Consider the following 19,823-nt stretch of genomic DNA (forward strand, 5'->3'; position numbering starts at 1 on the left):
TCCTTGCAGTCCAAGGGACTCTCAAGAGTCTTCTCCAAAACCACAGTTCAAAAGCATCAATTCTTTGGTGCTCAGTTTTCTTTATAGTCCAACTCTCACATTCATACATGACTACTGGAAAAACCATAGCCTTGATTGGACGGACCTTTGTTGGCAAAGTAATGTCTCTGCTTTTTAATATGCTGTCTAGATTTGTCACAACTTTTCTTCCAAGGAGTAAGCGTCTTTTAATTTCATGGCTGCAATCACCATCTGCAGTGATTTTGGAGCCCCCCAAAATAAAGTCTGCCACTGTTTCCACTTTTTCTCCATCTATTTGCCATGAAGTGATGGGACCAGATGCCATGATCTTTGTTTTTTGAATGTTGAGCGTTAAGCCAACTTTTTCACTCTCCTCTTTCACTTTCATCAAGAGGCTCTTTAGTTCTTCTTCACTTTCTGCCATAAGAGTGATGTCAGCTGCATATGTGAGGTTATTGATATTTCTCCCAGCAATCTTGGTTCCGGCTTGTGCTTCATTCAGCCCAGCATTTCTCATGATCTGCATGGAAGTTAAATAAGCAGGGTGACAATATACAGCCTTGGCATGCTCCTTTTCCTATTTGGAACCAGTCTTTTGTTCCATGTCCAGTTCTAACTGTTGCTTCCTGACCTGCATACAGATTTTTCAAGAGACAGGTCAGATGGTCTAGTATTTCCATCTCTTTCAGAGTTGTCCACACGTTATTGTGATCCACACAGTCAAAGGCTTTGGCATAGTCAATAAAGCAGAAATAGATGTTTTCCTGGAACTCTCTTGCTTTTTCAATGATCCAGCAGATGTTGGCAATTTGATCTCTGGTTCCTCTGCCTTTTCTAAAACCAGCTTGAACATCTGGAAGTTCACAGTTCACATATTATTGAAGCCTGGCTTGGAGAATTTTGAGCATTACTTTGCTAGTGTGTGAGATGACTGCAATTGTGTGGTGGTTTGAGCATTCTTTGGCATTGCCTTTCTTAGGGATTGGAATGAAAATTGACCTTTTCCAGTCCTGTGGCCACTGCTGAGTTTTTCAAATTTGCTGGCATATGGAGTACAGCACTTTCAGAGTATCGTCTTTTAGGATTTGAAATAGCTCAACTGGAATTCCATCACCTCCACTAGCTTTGTTCATAGTGATGTTTCCTAAGGCCCACTTGACTTCACATTCCAGGAAGTCTGGCTCTAGGTGAGTGATCACACCATTGTGATTATCTGGGTTGTAAAGATCCTTTTTGTACAGTTCTTCTGTGTATTCTTGCCACCTCTTCTTAATATCTTCTGCTTCTGTTAGATCCATACCATTTCTGTCCTTTAATGTGCCCATCTTTGCATGAAATGTTCCCTTGGTATCTCTAATTTTCTTGAAGAGATCTCTACTCTTTCCCATTCTATTGTTTTCCTCTATTTCTTTGCATTGATCACAGAGAAATGCTTTCCTATCTCTCCTTACTATTCTTTGGAACTCTGCATTCAGATGGGTATATCTTTCCTTTTCTCCTTTGCTTTTGGCTTCTCTTCTTTTCACAGCTATTTGTAAGGCCTCCTCAGACAGCCATTTTGCTTTTTTGCATTTCTTTTCCATAGCATGTAGTTATGGCTTAATAAATATTTGTTGAATGAATAAGTGAATGAATGGCTTCTACCTCCCCACCCACATTTTGGTTTTAGGTGACTAAGGGTAATAGACATGCAGTGTCTGTCCCCTTAGACCAGACTCTTCCTTTTTGGGAGAAAACAATCACCTTATTTAGGATAGGATATACACTGGCATCATATTCTATAGTGCAGAGCCAGGCCTCCAGGTATGAAGAACTTACAGCCTGGGGAACTAGCCAGGAGTATTTAGTAGCTGTATTAGCTGCACTGACTCTTGAGGTGGGAAATGTTGGCCATTTTACTCCTCATCTGCTCCTTGGTGGGGAGGAGCAGCAATGCTGGCAGAAATGCCTTGGGAGATCTCTGACTGCTTTCTAGAAGACAGGGGCTGAATTCCCTGAGAGCAGAAGCTTATGTGAGGTGGCTGTGAGTCCGGGGCAGGGGGGACTCTGTTCTTAGCTGGGTCCTCGGCAGCCCCTGTGCAAACAAGTCACTAGGGCAGCTGTGTCTGTCAGAACAAAAATGTGTCCTTGTACACTTGAAGGTGTAATTTTTTTTCCGCTTCCCTGCTTGTTTTTCTTCTACTCACTGATGAAATTTTTAGTTCAGACTCTCAGCCATGCTGCCTTGCACACAGTCTGAAGTTACATTACAAACTAAAACTAGACATATTTTGCCCTTGTATGAAAATCAAATGAAATGGTTAACTTCTCTTAAATAACTGAGCAAAAAATAATTCCTGTGTCTCTGGTCACTTACATCAGGGGTCCCCACCCTCTGGGCCACAGACTGGTTGGTACTATGTTAGGAACCAGGCTGCACACATGAAGGTGAGTGGTGGAAAAGGGAGCTGGATGAGCGAGCAAAAGTTTCATCCCCTCCCCCTCACTCACCCATCACCCCTAGATGAGACCGTTTAGTAGCAGGAAAACAAATTCAGGGCTTCCACTGATTCTGCATTATGGTGAGTTGTTTAGTTACTTTAATATATCACAATGTAATAATAGAAATAAAGTGCACAATAAATATGATGTGTTTGAATCATCCTGAAACTATCCCCCTCTTCTCCTAATCCTGGAAAAATTGTCTTCCATGAAACTGTTCCCTAATGCCAAAAAGGTTGGGGACTGCTGACTTACATAGATATCCCATATCCATTATTGTGATAAATTCTTAGAGAAACTCTCTGAAGCACCCATAGTGATCTTGTAACAGAGCGCAGCACAGCACAACATTTAGCATGTGGCCATTGCTGTGTGCCGTTACCTCAGCAATTTGGCCAGTTTAGTGAGTCCTCTAAATGTTTTCTCATTATTTGCCTGTGCCTTTAAAATGTCTTACAGAATTAAAGCACAAGAATTTACACTTTCATAGTGGACCACCATCAAGCTACATTCTAAGTTCGACAAGAGAGCTGGGGCATAATAAAAATAATTCTGGTCATAGAATCTCATTATCAGGGTTTCAAGTTCCAGCCCTGCCCCTTTTCTAATTGCCTACCTTGGAAAATCATCCTCTCTGAATCTCACCGTCCTCATCCATATGTGAGTGTGTGCTCAGTCATGTCCGACTCTTTGTGACCCCTTGGACTGTAGCCAGCCAGGTTTCTCTGATCAGCCAGTGGTTACCAGGGGACTATTAGTAGTCATGTTCAGCCACTAGTTGGCATTGTAGTGGGCCCCTCCCCCAAGTGACCAACTGTCAATGAGTGACCGTTAATGGTCCTGCTCAGCCATTGGTCGGCATTGCAGTGGGATCCTCCCCTAAGTGACCAACTGTCAATGAGCGACCGTTAGTGGTCCATTCAGCCAACAGTTGGCAGAGTGGTGGTTGTCAGGCTGAGAATGAGCTAAGAGGTGAATCCTGGCCTTTTCCCCAGGGGCCTTGGATCAGTGGGTGAAATGGGGGGCCCAGGCTGGGGGCTGTGTCCTTCAGGGCTCCAGAGCCCTCACCAGGGCTACCCCCTGGCCTTGGCTCAGGCCGTGAGGTGGCGGTGACTCTCTCCCCAATCCCTGCCTCTGTGACCTAATGGCAGTGGCGGTCTTCCTGGGACACAGCCTGAAGGACTTGTCCCCACTGTATGGGTGGGCTGAGGAGCCTGAGGGCCAACTGTGTCCTGGGTGCCTGGTTCCTTCAGTGATGACAGCTGGGCAGGGTCTGGGGACCTGGTGCTGAGGGCGCTGCTAACTGATCTCTGCCTCCTCTCAGCCAGGACTGGGACCTCAGAGAGTGAAAGTTGTGCCTTGTGACATTGCCCTTCCTTGTAACAGTGAATAGCATTTGTTTGGTGGAGATTTATAGGAGCATTGTTACCTGACCATGATCTGACCTTAAGAACAAAGGACCTGACACCGAAAAGTTCACAAGTAACCATGCCTCTCCCTCACCTTTCCTAGAAAAGGGGTTTGCCGAAAGCTTTTGTGGAGTTTGGGATTTCTAAGGCATGAGTCACTCATCTCCTTGCATGGCCCTCAATAAACCTTTCTCTGTTCCAAACTCTGGTGTTTTGGTATTGTTTGGCTTCATGGGCATTGGTCACACAAACTTGTGTTTCGGTTAGTAAGCTCTTTTCATCTCTATCTTAAGCCTGCCATTGCAGGAGATGCAGGTTCTATCCCTGGGTTGCAAAAATCCCCTGGAGTAGGAAATGGCTACCCACTCCAGTATTTTTGCCTGGGAAATCCCATGGACAGAGAAACCTGTGACCATGGGATCACAAAGAGTCGGACATGATTGAGCACACACTCACATATGGATGAGGATGGTGAGATTCAGAGAGGATGATTTTCTGAGGTAGGCAATTAGAAAAGAGGCAGGCTAGAACTTGAAGCCCTGGTAATGAGATTCTATGACCAGAATTATTTTTATTATGCCCCAGCTGTCTTCTTGAACTTAGAATATAGTTTTAGATGGTGGTCCACTATGAAAGTGTAATTCTTATGTTTTAATCCTGTTAGAAATTTTAAAGACACAGGCAAATAATGAGAAAACATTTAGAGGACTCCCTAAACTGGCCATGCAGCAACTCGTGTGTGTGTGTGTGTGTGTGTGTGTGTGTGTGTGTGTGTGTGTGTGTGTGTGTGTGTGTGTGTATCAGAGAAAAGTATGGCAGAGGGATTGCTTCTGGGTAGGTGTAGAGGATCAATTGTGCAGAGAAGTTTTCAGATTCAGGAAAATGAAGTAAGAATTTTTTGGTACTATAATTCTCAGTAGGCCCCAGGCTTGAATATCTTTACCATTTCCTTCCTAAAATGTTTCATCCTGTCCACTGCTAATTTTATAATGGAATTATATATGTGATAACTACCTTTGAGGATTGAACAGTTCCACAGTTCCATTTATATTCCAAAACTCTTCAACTATATAAAGCTTTTATTACCCCAAGGAAAACTTATTACAGACTGTATCTTTGTGACTAGTGCTCTGTGTGTGTGTGTGTGTGTGTGTGTGTGTGTGTGTGTGTGTGTATGAGAGAGAGAGAGAGAAAACATGTAGTGGTTATTATGTGTAAGGCATTGTGCAAGATTCTTGTCGAGGCAGATGTTAGGCACAGTACCTACCTTCAAGGAGACTGTGTTCTAGTAGAAGCATTATTAGAAGATGAATAACAGTAATGCAGGATAGGGTGAGTTGTTTAATAGAAGATTTTCCAGGACCACCTGGGCTTCAGGAGAGACTTTACCCTCAGGAGAGACTTTACCCTCATATCTGATGGGGCAGGGAGTTCTTGAAATGGGAATTCTGAAATGAAATATACAAAAGGAGGTATATTTACACGGTCAGATACAGGAAGGGTATCCTAAGCAGAGAGAAGTAAGTTAACAAAGGTGAAGAGTCAGGAGAGCAAACAGACTTATTTAGAGAACAGTGTATTAGTTTGATTAGAATTTAGACTCTTCCTAGAATAATGTTTCATATACTTAAAAAAAATTGATACTGTTTACAGTGTACCTCATAGTCTACTCCACCCACCCACACCTATTCGAAGGGATTCCATTAATCCACATGTACACATGTGTAGTTGCTTTCAGTGTTGTATGGAAGCTAAGCAGCTTATGGAATACTGAATTAGAGTCCTTCAGAATCTGTTTAGTGGTGTTAATTATAGCTTATTTTAGTCCCCTTACCTGCTTCCTGTAAAGATGTTAAGTCATAGCTAAAACAGTTACCTATGGAATTGATCAAAATTAGCTTGTGAGATTTTTGGATCAGTTTATGGTCCATTGGGGGATTTTTGGACTCGTCAATAGTCCATGCATAAAATTTTGAGAAACAGTGGCTGAAAGGGATGATGGATGGTAAAGCAACTGATGCTATGTTGTAGAGATTCTTTCAGGCCAAAATGAAGGGTTCTATTTAACTGCCATTGAGGGTATTTGAATAGAGGAGTAGAGTTGAGGTTTTATTATAAGAAAGGAACAGTGTTTTGAAAGGATTGGAGAAGGGAGAGTTTGCAGTATAGATAACCAGGTAACAGGTGATGCCTAGAGGTGTGGAAGTGGAAACAGATGATAGTTAACTTGCAGAGATAGAACTGACAGACTTGACAAGTTGATGGGGAAAGATAGAACAGAAGTCTTGGCTAGTATGACTGGATACATTATGAAAATGGTGCCAGGAACACAAACTGAAAAGTTCAGTGTTAAAGCTCTTTCGCTAGGGAAAACAATGAATTTAAAACAATTGCTGAGAAATTGGGAATGTAAAAAAGAGTTGTAGAAACTTCTAAGAAATAGGTGGTGAATCACATGTGAATAGTGTTGTTTTCCAACCAAAACCTTTGTCATAGGATATTGGTTAACATTAAGGGACTGATGTCATATGGCCAAACAGTTCCTTTATTGAGATGGATATGATTCATAGGAGGTACTAAGGGTATCCAAGTACCTACTTGGGTCTTCACAGGTGGCACTAGTGGTAAAGAACCTACCTGCAAGTGCAGAAGAGGTAAGAGATCCAGGTTCGATCCCTGAGTTGGGAAGATCCCCTGGAGGAGGACATGGCAACCCACTCCAATATTCTTGCCTGGAGAATTCCATGGACAGAAGAGCCTGGAGGGTACAGTCCATAGGATTGCAAAGAGTCAGATACAACAGAGGCAACTTATCGTGTAGCACGCATAAGTGTATCCAAAGTTGAGACATGTCAGGGAGTATGTATCCTCCTGACAGCATTGCTCTGTTGCACAACTTTAAGGGGGTACCATTCGCTTGGATAATTGTGATTGATATCCTTTGGATTTGTGCAGTATGGCAGACTGGATTCTTTTTGAATGACTTCTTTTTTGAATGGCAATCATTTGCTTTAGACTATTTTGAACTTAAAGTAAATGTAAGAGTTTTGTGGGGACAGTGCCATTTGGGCCAAGTTAGCTCTCCTGCCTCTGTTTTCAGTGCTTCATTCCCATCATTTTTATTGTCCTCACCATGTGACATTGCAATTTTTGTTTCCAGGTCCACTCCACCCCTCAGTGGCAAGGGTAGGGAAGAACAGATGATGGTATAAGAGGGTGTCCCATTTTTTTTTTAGCATGAAGACACAGGCTGCGTGGAAGAGTAGGGGGAAATATCAGGTTCCCTCGAGTGGTAATTGTCTAAAAGCACAAAGCTGTACTCATGCATCTGTATAAGATTTGGCCTAGAAAATCATGGAGAATCCAGGACTTTGTTAATGGTGACAGAGGAAATGAAAACCTGTCACAGTTTCGAGCTTATTTTGATAAGGACTGATACCTGAAAGAAAGCTCTGTTAACTTTCAAATACCTTTGAGAGAGTTTATAGAGAAACTCCTATGTTTTTCTTGAGCAGTGTTTTTGTTTTATTGTAATTTATTTTTTCAGTTGAAGTATAGTTCCTGTACAGTATTGTTATAAGTGTACGAGATGTGTGTGAAAGTGTTAGTTGCTCAGTCATATCTAACTCTTTGCAACCTCATGGACTGTAGCCCACCAGGCTCCTCTGTCCATGGAATTCTCCAGGTAAGAATACTGGAGTGGATAGCTATTCTCTTCTCCAGGGATCTTTCTGACCCAGGGTTTGAATCCAGGTCTCCAGTGTTGCAGAAGGATTCTTTACAATCAGAGCTACCAATAGTGATTTACAATTTTAAAAGATTATATTCCATTTATAGTTATAAAATATTGTCTATATTCCCCATGTTGTACTATATATGCTTGGAGCTTATTTTATACCTAAAAGTTTGTACTCTTAAATCCCTACCTCTGTATTTCCCCTTCTTTCTTCTCTCTCTGAACTGGTGACCACTACTCAGTTCTGTACATCTGTGAGCCTACTCCTTTTTTGTTTTATTAACTAGTTGTATTTTTTAGATTCCACATAAGTTATATTATACAGTGTTTGTCTTTCTGTCTGTACAGTCAGGCTTTTATCAGTAATTAATATTGTGATATGAATGAATTGGTCAAACCACACAATTCTTTGCTAGCCACCAGGGAGAAGGGCATGAGGTGATGAGTGGGTGCTTTGAAAAACAGCAAGAGGGTTACCTCTGTGGGGTTTTTGACTTGTCAGATAGTAGCAGAGGTGAGGGAGATAGTGCCTGCAGAGAAGGGAGGAGTTCAGAAAGTTGAGGCTTTGGGCCAGCAAAGGTAATGTTGCCTACATTTATAATTTTGGTAAGGGCTTTTTTTTCCCCCTGCTGGGCCGGAAGTACTGACAACTCCCTTGCTGCTGGTCTATCTGTATGCTATACACCTGGCCCACGCTTCATACCAGTTCAGTTTTACAAATACCTTGAAGCTATTTCCTGGTTAAAGTCACGAAAGTTCTGAAAATTTGCCTCTGTTATATAACAGAGATAAAAAGGTGATTCATGGGCTCATGAGGAGCTCCAAAGAACCAAACCTGCCAATGGCTCATAGTTTAAAGGAAATTTTGTCAAATAGGATCAGGGTAACCAGATCCTGGGGATTTGTGTGAATCTATCTGGCCTCAGGGTTCAAGTCACTATTTCTCGCCCTTTATTTTGGTTAGGCCATGTGGATCTGTGGAAGAAAGGAGTATTGAAGGAGACCAGGGGTTTTTTAGGAGACGTGGCTTGAGGGGAGGCACAGAGGCTTGAACCAGGATGGGACAAACAGAATCTGATATCTCAGTTGCCAAATAAAACAATGCTGAAAGTGAGATGCACAAGCTTTTTCTCTAGAATCATTAGGATGATCTGAGAGAGGAGACAGGAAGCTTTCCTTTGAGGCTCATATCATGAGTTCCTTTATAATTTCCCTCAGAAGGGAAATTCTGACCAAGTTCCTGCAAAGGCCTTAACAGCACTTGCTCGCTCCAACTAGGTGGACGAGATCCTGTGATGGTTAATTTTATGTGTTAGCTCGACTGGGACACGGAACCCAGATGTTTGGTCAAACACTATCTTGGATATTTCCGTAAGAGTGTTTTTTGAACATGGTTGACATTGAAATCAGTGGACTCTGGGTAAAGTCCTCCATTAGTGGGTGGACTTCATCCAGTCAGTTGAAGACCTTCATAAAACAGTTGATCTCTGCTGAGCAAAAAGGAATTCTGTGGGCATACAGCCTTTGGACCTTACACCTCTGGCTCTCGTCTCCTGGGTCTCCAGGCTGCTGGCTCACCCTGAAGATTTTGGACTTGACAGTCTCCACCATTGTGTGAACCAATTTCTTAAAATCTCTGTCTCTCTCTCCCTTCCCCCACAGTATTAGTTCTATTTCCTGGAGAGCCCCAATACAGATCCCACTAGGGATTCTTTCTTTATTAGGGTAAAGTAGGCTATACTGTGGTAGCCAACAAGCTCTAAAACAGCAAATGTATTGGAAGGAAGGTTATTGAAGGTTATTGTATCGAATGACTCAATACAGCAAAAATGTTTCTCACTTTAGTTGTGTGTTCACACAAGGTGAGCTCAGTTCTCCTCATTTGTGACCCACAGTGACAGAGTCCTCTTTGACTGGAAGGACCATAATCATCATGGCAAGGGGAGGGGAAATGGCTGCCTCTTAAAGATTCCACCTGGATGTGGAAAGACCACATCTACTCTTGTTTCTTTGTCTGTTGTCAGTCTTGTGGCAGCCTTTTATTTCAAAGGGGGCTATGGAAGTAGAATCCTGCCTGGTGCCCAGAAGGAGAACAGGAGCACTTTCTAAATTACTCCCCAGGTTCTCACTTACTTCTTAAATGATGGTTATATGGGCATTTCCATGGGCCTGAGATTGGGTAGATGGACATTTGGACTATCTGGGTAGTTTTCCTGCCTGAGAAGAAATTCAACATAGAGGAAAGTGGAGCTGAGGTGAATTCTGATAATATGCTTTTCAAGGTCCTGGATCCAGTTGTGTCTGAAGCTGTCCCTTAGTTCCAAGTGTTAGGAAATAATACAACCCATCTTTTTGGTTTCCTTGAGCTGGTTTGTACTGGGTTTCCATCATTTGCTGTCACAAGTTTCTGGACTAATATAGGGATGATAGAAAACTAATTGATTTCTAGATTCTCTGACACACAGTGGTCTTTGAACAACTGCTCTCCTTTCCTATTGTAACACTTGTACTGGTCCTTGTGCTTAAACTTTACCATTTCCTTCTGTTGACTAGCCAAAGTCTTTCTTCCATTCCATTTTGTTTCTGTCATCACAACAAAGCGATACCCAATCTATGTCCCTCCCCTGTCCTCAACCCAGATCAATCTTTTCCTTCTATGTTATTATAACAGTGAACTTGAACTTCTGTTGCAGTACTTGTCATATTCTGTCTTGTACTAACCAACGCTTGTGGAGCACTTACTGTATAATGGAATGCTTTACATTCCTACAGACATAAATTCTTTGATTCCTCACATAACCCTCTGGAGTTGGCACTATTATTCCCAGATGATACATAGATTGCAATTTAGAGAAGTTGAATGATTTCCCTTAGATCAGCAGTCCCCAACCTTTTTGTCACCAAGGACTGGTTTCATGGAAGACAAGTTTTCTATGGACTGGGGGTGGGGGGATGGTTTTAGAATGATTCAACACATTATGTTTATTGTGCACTTTATTTCTGTTATTATTACATCAGCTCCATCTCAGATCATCAGGAATTAGATCCTGGAGATTGGGGACCCCGCCTTAGATCACATACCTGGAAGCTGGGATTTAGAATCCAGGAGACCTGGCCCCAGAGCTCACAACTCTTATCTTCATAGATACTTTGAGACCTGGCTTGTCTCCTTGATTAGACTATGTATCCTGTCTGCTGGAAATCTTGCAGTCACATTGGAGATCACACCTAGCAAGTGTTCAGGATCTTATAGTCTGCTATGTGGGTGCTGACTTCATTTCTAGCTTCACTTATGCTTCTTGTCTTCATTTCTCTCCTGATTTCTTCACCAACTTATTCTAAGTTTTATTTTCCCTTATTGTAGCATTTACAATTTTGTAAGCCACCTCAAACATTTTTAGATGGGAAAATAAATAAATGAAGGTCAAATGCTAGATTGTTAGTTCCTGAAGGATAAGGACTGACAGGAAGGGAAAATTGTTCCTTCTACCTCTCTTGAATTCTTGTGGTTGGAATAATAATAAAATAGAAACAAGACAGATTGACAGGAGAAAAAGAAGCACATTTTAATTTGTGTACAGGTAGGTCTCATAGAAATGGGACCTAAGAAGTGGCCAAAGAAGGCAGGCTTCATGCTTTTTGGGGGAAAAAAAATTTTTTTTTCCCTAAGGAATTGATAAGACAAAGAGATTTAGGTTTTGAGTGCTCAATTAGTGAGGAATTCAAGCAGAATATGGGCTTGGGGTAGTGAATGAAAGAAGTAACAAGGTTTGCTTATACAGGCTGGTAGGCTAGAACTCCGTTATCTCTGGTGATAAGCGTTTCCTTTTACCTCCAGGTGCAAAGAGGGCACATTTCACAGGGGAGATGAATTTGCTACTTTCAGGGAGACAGAGAGGATAGTCAGAGTGTCCTCTTACACTGACTCTTTCTTAAGCAACTTTAATTCAAAATAACCAGTATGCTATTGAGGCATATTTGGGGGCAGCCCCCTCCGAGACCCAACACAACAAATTTTGTTTAACATTTTCTCTAGGTCTTAGCTCTTAAACTCAGAAAATGTGTTTTGAATTCACTTGAGGTAAAATCTCCAGATTTAGAGGATTAAGAAGTGTCAGGTATAAGGAAGCATTCTGTGGTGTGACTGTGCCTAAAATTTCTACCAGGAGGTGTAGTGGGGGAGCTGGCAGGGTGTGATGGGGGTGATGCTTTTCCTAGGCTGTACCTAAGAGAATAAAATAAGACATGGTACTGCAGCAGAAAAGAATTCACCTGGCCTCCTGGCTTTCTGGAGAGCTGAATATTTTACTTTCAGCAACATTCTGAATTCCTTGAGGAGACTCGAAATGGTGACTAGAAACTATTAATATTTTTGGGTCTCTCAGTCACCCAGGAAGAAGTAAGGTGCTAACTGGCAAGAAGGGCTGAGGTGTCTTTCATTATAGCCCTTCAGGTGTGAGACTTGTTGCTGTGAAGGAAAGGATTCCAGTGGGAGCCACCCTCTCAGCCTGTCACGTCGTGCCCTCCTCTGAGAAAAATTAGAAACCTACCTTCTTTCCTTTTGAGGCGTTTCTCGGTAGGGGCAGACACAGCTCGAGCTGAACTACCTATGCTCATGCTCATTTACAGTTAGATTTAGGAAAGCAGCCACATTTGGCTAGCTCTGGGAGAATGTGGCAGCTTCTGAGGAAACAGCTCTTCCCAGAGTATGTGAAGAGCAGGAAAGGATGACAAGATAGAAGCGTCAGTCTGATGGCAGGAGCCTGCATTGCAATTCTCTCAGAACCGCCTCCATCTTTCTCCTCTTCTGTCTCTGACACAATGCTCCCATTCTAGCACTTTCCAAAATCTTGCAGTCATTCAATTTTATCTCAAAACATTTCCTTGGATGCCTGCTGTGTGCTGGGCCCTGTGCTAGATCCTGGGGCAGTGAGGAGACATAGAAAAGCTGCTCTGATGGAGTGAATTTTTCATTTGGGGAATAACTGTTGCTAGTGTTTTGAGCACAGTTGGCTGACAGGGATCAGTAAACACCAAAATAGCAATATAGAGTCATTTGCATGGGGAATGTTAACTTATTATGTATGTATATCTGGGTGAAGAGAGAGGAATATGGTGACCCATTTAGAAGTTCTTTACATTGGTGTTTCAAAATACTCAACTTTTAAATAAACCACTCTCTGTATTTAGCTGTCTGCAGAATAAAATAGATAGGAAAATAAACAGCCGGCTGAAGTTCAGAAACAATTCCTGCCTATCCGCAGGCAGTATGGAAAGGACCATCTCTTGAGGCTATGTGGTTTTATAGTTCTATGTACTGTTTGCCGAGGTCTCTTCATTTCTGTTTCTTCATTATGTTTCTCTCAATCCCAATTTTTTCCCCATATGTCCCCCAGTATATGGCCCCATTTCAATATCAATTCTTCTTTTGAGCTGCCTGTGTGAAGAAATAGGGATGATCCCACATGGAAAAGATGGGAACTGTGGTGTTGAGTTCCAGCTGCCCAGACTGCCTACATGAGACTCAGACCAACAAAGTACATTGCCTTTGATAGGATGGAGAGAAACCAGGATACAGTATGGAAAAACACTTGTACTCTTTGATTAAGATCCAAAGAGTATTTGTGGACAGTGAGTTGCAAGTAGTTGCAAGTAAAGTCTATATTCCTCTCAAAGGTTATTATTTAGACAATAAAACAATATCTCCATAAGCCTCAGTGACACAGCAATGGGGGAGATTAAGGTACACTATTAGTTTGCTGATGAATCACAGGCAGGAAAAGGATGGGATGCACCAATTGGGTAATTGAGGGGGGTTAAATAGAGGCAAGGGCTAAGGGAAACCAATGAGGATGATGCAGTACCTGAGTTCAGAAAATGATACCACTCTTAGCCCTGAAAGGTCAAGGGAAGAAAGGAACTACAGGAGTTTGGAGGAAGGAATGCAGTGAGGCATCCAGAAAATAAACTCTGATCTCACTCTCTGATTTCCTGCTGGCGTCTCTCATTAATTCACTTTATTAATCAATAAAGTCATCCTCCTAGGACACAAAGCAGGATGGAGAAGGGTGGAGGGCACCTCTGGAGAAGCAAAGGGAAAAATAACAAATAGCTTGCCTACGGGGAAGCAAAAGAATATAGCTAAAGGACAACGGAATTATCAGTGCCAAGTTGTGAATTTTGTTATCAGCTCTGCCATTTACTCATTGCTTGGCTTTGGGAAACCACACCATCCTCTGAGCCTCAGTTTTACTAGCTATAGCATGGGAAGAGATAGCCTTTGGCTTGTGAGGCCGAAGAGTTATGCGATAGTACTTTACAAACAATGCTCACTGAAGGGAGGGGTCATTATAAAAATCCATCAACAACACAGTTGGCATTTAATCCAATTTATTTTGTATGGGCTGACTATAATTTGCCATGGTAAGATCCTCAGCTTCTGTCTTTGCCTTTAGTACAAAGCAGAAATAACCAGCTCATGACAACATCATGTGAGTATTTTCATCTCACTTTAATATGCACTCTGTATGGTCCTCCACTTATTCAACATGAAAAGGAGGGAGGCTACGCTGAATCATTAGTAGAGGAGAACTTATGGGGTCAGTTCCACCTGTGCCACCTTGTCTGCTATGATGCACATGGAAATGGTCTTTGGATTGGGAGCAAGACATATATCTTGGCACCATTGAGGTTAAGGAAGGAGGAAGCCATGGGCAAGTATTCTCTATATTTGTTAACATTTAGCCAATAGCACTTAGCAAAATATCATATCTTCCATACCTCAGTGCTGTAGATACCTACTAGGATATGTACTCATCCTATGACTCTCCCTGGAAAGCTCTTACAGTCTTGTTGTTGTTATGAAGTCTTTGAACTTGAGCTTAGGAGCTAGGTGCAGTTATCTTGGCCACCTTTGTAAGGAGCAGAGGAGCCAGTCTCCTGGGAGACAATGGAGCAGCTGCATAAAGAAGTGAATAGAAAAGAGAGTGGGAAACCAATGGGAGAGGGTGACAGAGCACAGGTGGGAATGAAGCCTGTGCGGGAAAAGGAGGAGGCCAACCCCTTTGTTGTTGAGGGGCTCTGTTTTGGGTCTTGTCAGTTCATGGTGACTCACCACAGGAAGATCAGCTTTTCCCCCATTGTGGCTACCCTGGGGATGTGTGATGTCAGCATCTGAAAGAACCCTAAGAAACATAGGCTTATAGAGATGGACACCCTTGGGAATGTGGGAACAAGCTTGGGAAAAGAACCCTCAGGCCCTCTTCCCTTCTGAAGAACTTTGTTTCCTTCTCTTATCCCCTTCAGAGAAAACTCTTCACTCAGAAAATGTAAGGTCACGGCCAGTGGCTCCCAGAGGGAGTCACTCCTCAAGATTGAGAAGCGGGAAACCCTCTCTGCTGAATACATAGAAAACCTCTGGCCCGGTGATCCTTCCAATTTCACAATTGCATGAAATTACCAATAAAAAACCCTCCTGCCATAAAACAGTGTGAACTTATCTACCTCCTGAGCATATTTACAATCAACGGCTTTAGACTATCAATTAAGTTCTCCACACATTACTTTAGCCTCTCTTTTAAACATCCTCTCTTTATGACTTTGTACACTCAGAGCAACAACAGAAATTATCCTTTAATTAAGCCAGTCCTATACCTTTCTCAAGCACTTGTGTGCATATACACATGCCAACTGAAGAAAGGCCCCGTGGCGTTTGTGCTAGTTCCAGTAACAGTCATCTATTCAGTTCATTGTTCTTCCTAATAATAATTGTAATAAAAAATCCCTCATGTGTTTACATACTTCTGGTTACAAAACATTTTCTCAATGTTTGTGATTGTGCCATGAGGTAGAGGCCGCTGAGACCTTTCATTTTGTCTTACTTTTATTCATCTTAGTAATGACACCTTCTATGTATAAAGGGCTTAAGTCTACTTAATTCTACATCGGGCACTGTGCCAAGTCTTTTCCAGGCACTTTGTCATTTAAGCCACAGTGAACCCAAGGAAGTAAGTGTTTGTCATGTTTATAGATTAGAAATCTGGGGCTAAGCAACCTGTCAAAGGTAGTGTAGCTGGTAAATGGTGGGTCAGAGTATGAAGTGGGATTTGAAGGAACTGTGCTCTTAATCACAATTCAACACAAGCAACTTGCCATCCTTCACCCTGCCATTTTTTAGTCATCTTGACCAAATATACTTTTCATTAAAAATGATTTGTCTGATAATAGTCAGTTATTAATCAAATCCACTCATCCACAATTCTTCTAACAAACATTTTTAAATAGCCTCCCATTGTGATTGCATTATATGGCATATTTTTCTTGTTTCAACTTGTCAACTTGTCAAAATCCTGAGTAAAGTATGACCACCCTCATTTCGTAAAAGAAGAAATTGACTCTCGGATTTTACTAGGCCAGGCTGCTAAGTAATAAGAGATGTTGGGTTTGAACCTGGGCCTATTGGACTGCAAAACTTCTTTTCCATCACTGAGAAAACAGGGACTGGAATTGTTTCACCAACTGAACGGGATCTCACAAGACTCAAACCAGCTTCTCTCTAGTCTTCTTTCCACTGACTGGAAGACCTCTCCATCCTTATTTGCTAAATGAGTGATACGTCAGAGCCAGGGGAAAGCTATGTGGAACATCTTTATTGGTATTACCCCTTTGGAATGAAGTGGACCAGTGATGGGACAATTTAGGGCTGTGTGCCCAGTGAGAGGACCCAGAAAAGGGTTGTTCTTTGATTGGGAACATTGGATAACGGGAATGGAAGGGCAAGTGGGAAGAGATGACCAGATAAAGAGAGGAGGGAAATGTAGAAAAATAACATGAGGTCAAGAATGGGAAACTAGTATCTTGAAACGTGCAGGCTGGTTACTAACAGTGAGTCAGCATGAATCAAAGAATAAGATTCAGGGTGAGAGGCTAGGTCAAACAAGCAATTTGTTTCATGGTTTCATTGGGGGCTAAAATAAAAACCTCATCGTTAACTAAACACAACACTAACATGAAGCGGTGAAATAATTTATGCTTAAATAACAGGCTGACCTATTCAGAATTGTAATTTTAATGTAAGACTAACCTTTGAAAATAGATCAAGTGATATAAATTATTAAGGAGAAGACATTCATCAGATAGATGGTGTCTATTAGTAATTTTATGCATGAAGAGTTATCTCCTGGAGTACAGTTGGGGCTGCTTCTGTGGAGAAAAAAATGAAGAACCCAGTTACCCTTTCATGACATGTGCAGCTGATTTTAATCAGTATTTCTCCTGTCAAGTGAAATGAAAAGACTGAAATATGATCTCTTCTGTGGATGTGCATTCACTGCCTCCTACCTCCTTCCTGGCAGCTGTACCAGGAGTTCTACTGGCGTGGAGAAAATGGAGATACACTTTTCAAGCAGTTTTTTTTTTTTTTTTCCAGTTATGAGGGGAAAATATCTAAATTAATTGATCAAAGCATAAATATTGGAGAACCTTCTAGTTGCCTAGCACTAGGTTAAGTGTTCTGTGAGAGAGGAAGGGAACAGTAGAACCTAAGACACTTCTTATCTTCAGGAATATAGACAATGTAGATTTGCAGGGACCTAAATTTGGTGCAACCCTGCTAGTTCACTTACAGCTAAGTGAGTTTGAGCCTCAGTTTCATTTTCTGTAAAATAGATATGGTATTCTTACTTTCCTCATGGAGTTGTTGTGAGGACTCACAGTATGTCTGGAAAGAACAACTCACAGAACCAGGTATATATTCACTATATTCAGGTTAATAAATGTTGAACTATATAAAATTAGTATTTCCATTCAACCAGTTGAGACGTGGATTGCTTTTTTCCCCCACCACCATGTAGCACCATTCCTCGAGGCATTTGGGGTTTGCACTTTCCCTCATCTGTAGGCCCATGATGAGCACCGCAAGCTGTTGAGAAAGAGATTGTCTTTGTGAGGGAAGTTGGGTGGAGACAGAGTAAAGTCTCAGGGTCCAGCGAGTTGACTCTCCTAGTGTCTGGGGTCAGTGGAGGTTCCCTGGAACAAGGACAATGTGTGGAATTCCCATGGCACTGGCTGTGTAGGGGCTCATCCAGATGAGACTGGGTGGTCAGTGGGTTAGTGCCCTAAGGGATGGTAGGAGGTGGATGCCTTTTTCAAGGGAAGCTCCAGGGTCCATCATAGTGCCAGGGATGATGCTGATCACCATCACATGGCCCGTCAAGGTTCATTTCCTTCAATGCCAAGCTCCACTGACCCCCCCCCCTCCGGCTGCTTCCCTCCTCCTTTCTTCTTTCCTCAGTCTACTCAGTCCTTATTTAGAGGATCAATAGATATAGTAATTTCTCTTTCAGAGTTTTTTAAGGACACAGGGTTTGTCCCTAGTGCTTCAGGCCTTAGATGTTTTAACATCAAAAAACCTGGCTCTTTATGACTTAAAGGTGTGCCTTAGAAATTCCAACAGTTTCTCTGTTTTCTCTGCCTTGTGAGCCATCCCCTGATGCAAAGAATTCGTTGGAGTGAATGTTGGTGTTGGCCTGATGCTCAGAGGGTGTGGAGATGCTGGGGGAAGGAACTCTCTGTACCGCAAGAGGCGCATGTGTGCCAAGTTGCTTCAGCTGGGTCTGACTTTTTGTGACCCTATGGACGGTAGCCCGCTAGGCTCCTCTGTCCATGGGATTCTCCGGGCAAGAATACTGGAGTGGGTTGTCATGCCCTCCTCCAGGGGATCCCCGGGGATCAAACCTGTGTCTCTTATGTCTCCTGCATTGGCAGGCGGGTTCTTTACCACTAGCATCACCTGGGAAGTCCATACCTCAAGATATGATTCCTGCAAAACTTTCTCCTCCTCCCTCCTTCCCCTCTCCACTTGATTGCTATGATTATAACTGCTTTAAAGGAAAAGTCAACCTAAGTTTAGAGAAGTTAATCTTGTGTTGGTTGGGTGTCCCAGAACAGAGTTGACAGAGCTCAGAGAACAAGGAGTTGGTAACCCTCATAGAAGAGACAAACAGATTGATTAGAGAAAGCTTCAGATCGTGGTATCCATCTGTGAAAGGAAGAGGGGAGGAAGTGAGATTTGGGGGAGTGAAAGCCTCAAACCACAGTGCATATCTGATAGAAGTGGGGAGCTGCAGGGCAGAGATTGCTTGTTAGAGAAGTTCCATGTTGAGCAGAAATGACTGGGCTCTCATACCCTTGATTGGCCTCTGACACATTGCCTGGGAAAAGCATCAGAAGCTCAAGGCAGATTTTACAGGTGCCACAGCTCCAGGCTGTCAGACACTTTGGTTTCTGCAGCTGTGTGCCAAGTCCCTTCTTGAAGAGGGATCCAAATGGCACCTCCGCAGCTGCTGTACGTGCCGATGGCCGTGTGAGCACTGGTGACAGAACTGGGGCTGGAACCTGGTGTCTTGGTTCCTGGTCTGGTGTTCTTTCCTCTCTACCTGGACACTCACAATTCTGACTACCACCAGATGAGATATCATTATGCATTTAATTGCCTGATCTGCTGAGATTCACAGATTTGAGTAATCTATGTGGATTATTGCAACCAAGTACAGACTCCTTTTGAGGATGCTGCCTGGAGGCAGACAAACCAAGTGAAAAAGGAGCGAGAGTACCTACAGCTACAGTTATTCAATTTGCTTGACTTTTCTGATAGTGTCACATCCCATGCCAGTCTCCCTACCTCAGGAGTTTCATACTGTCTGGTCCAAAACCAAGATTTCTGGCCAAGCAGATGCTGTTAAGTTCCGAGGTTTGCTGGAATTATTCTTAAGCTGCAGACCTATGGATGATAAAACATGTTTTGTCCTAATCATTTGGACAGAATCCAAATGATAGTGGATGATCCTTGAGAGAGAACAATCATGAATTAATGTGTATGACAAAAGTGTTAGTTTCTCAAAAGATCACCTTAAACACAGTGATGCAGGCTGTGCGGTAGAGTGACCAGGCTTAGATGCCATGCAGGAGTTTCAGTCAAACCTGGCTGCCAGAGTTTCACATTAGCCAAATCAAGGCCAAGCCTTTGTACTGTCAACATCTGCTTGGAGTTATTCAGATATATTCTCACCTCTGCATTTTGGTAAGGATGGTAATAACATAAAACAAAACAAAAGCTAGAAACCTATTGCTGCTCAAGACCAAATCTTTATGTTGTCAACATTTTCCCAGAAGTGTTC

The 19,823-nt window shown here is 42.4% G+C and overlaps 1 long non-coding RNA gene across 1 annotated transcript in view; it reads right to left on the bottom strand.

Annotated features, from left to right (window-relative positions):
• The window catches only part of LOC145510502 (uncharacterized), a 30,177-nt gene extending 26,981 nt beyond the window's left edge, over positions 1-3,196 (bottom strand). The window contains exon 1 of the long non-coding RNA XR_014057059.1: positions 3,119-3,196. This is a non-coding gene — a long non-coding RNA (uncharacterized LOC145510502). The remainder of the gene's footprint in view (positions 1-3,118) is intronic.
• Positions 3,197-19,823: the final 16,627 nt, after the last annotated feature.

The sequence above is a fragment of the Giraffa tippelskirchi genome, chromosome 6 (genome assembly GCF_054371585.1).
Source record: "Giraffa tippelskirchi isolate mGirTip1 chromosome 6, T2T-mGirTip1v1.2.pri, whole genome shotgun sequence".
In the NCBI taxonomy this organism is placed as follows: Eukaryota; Metazoa; Chordata; class Mammalia; order Artiodactyla; family Giraffidae; genus Giraffa; species Giraffa tippelskirchi.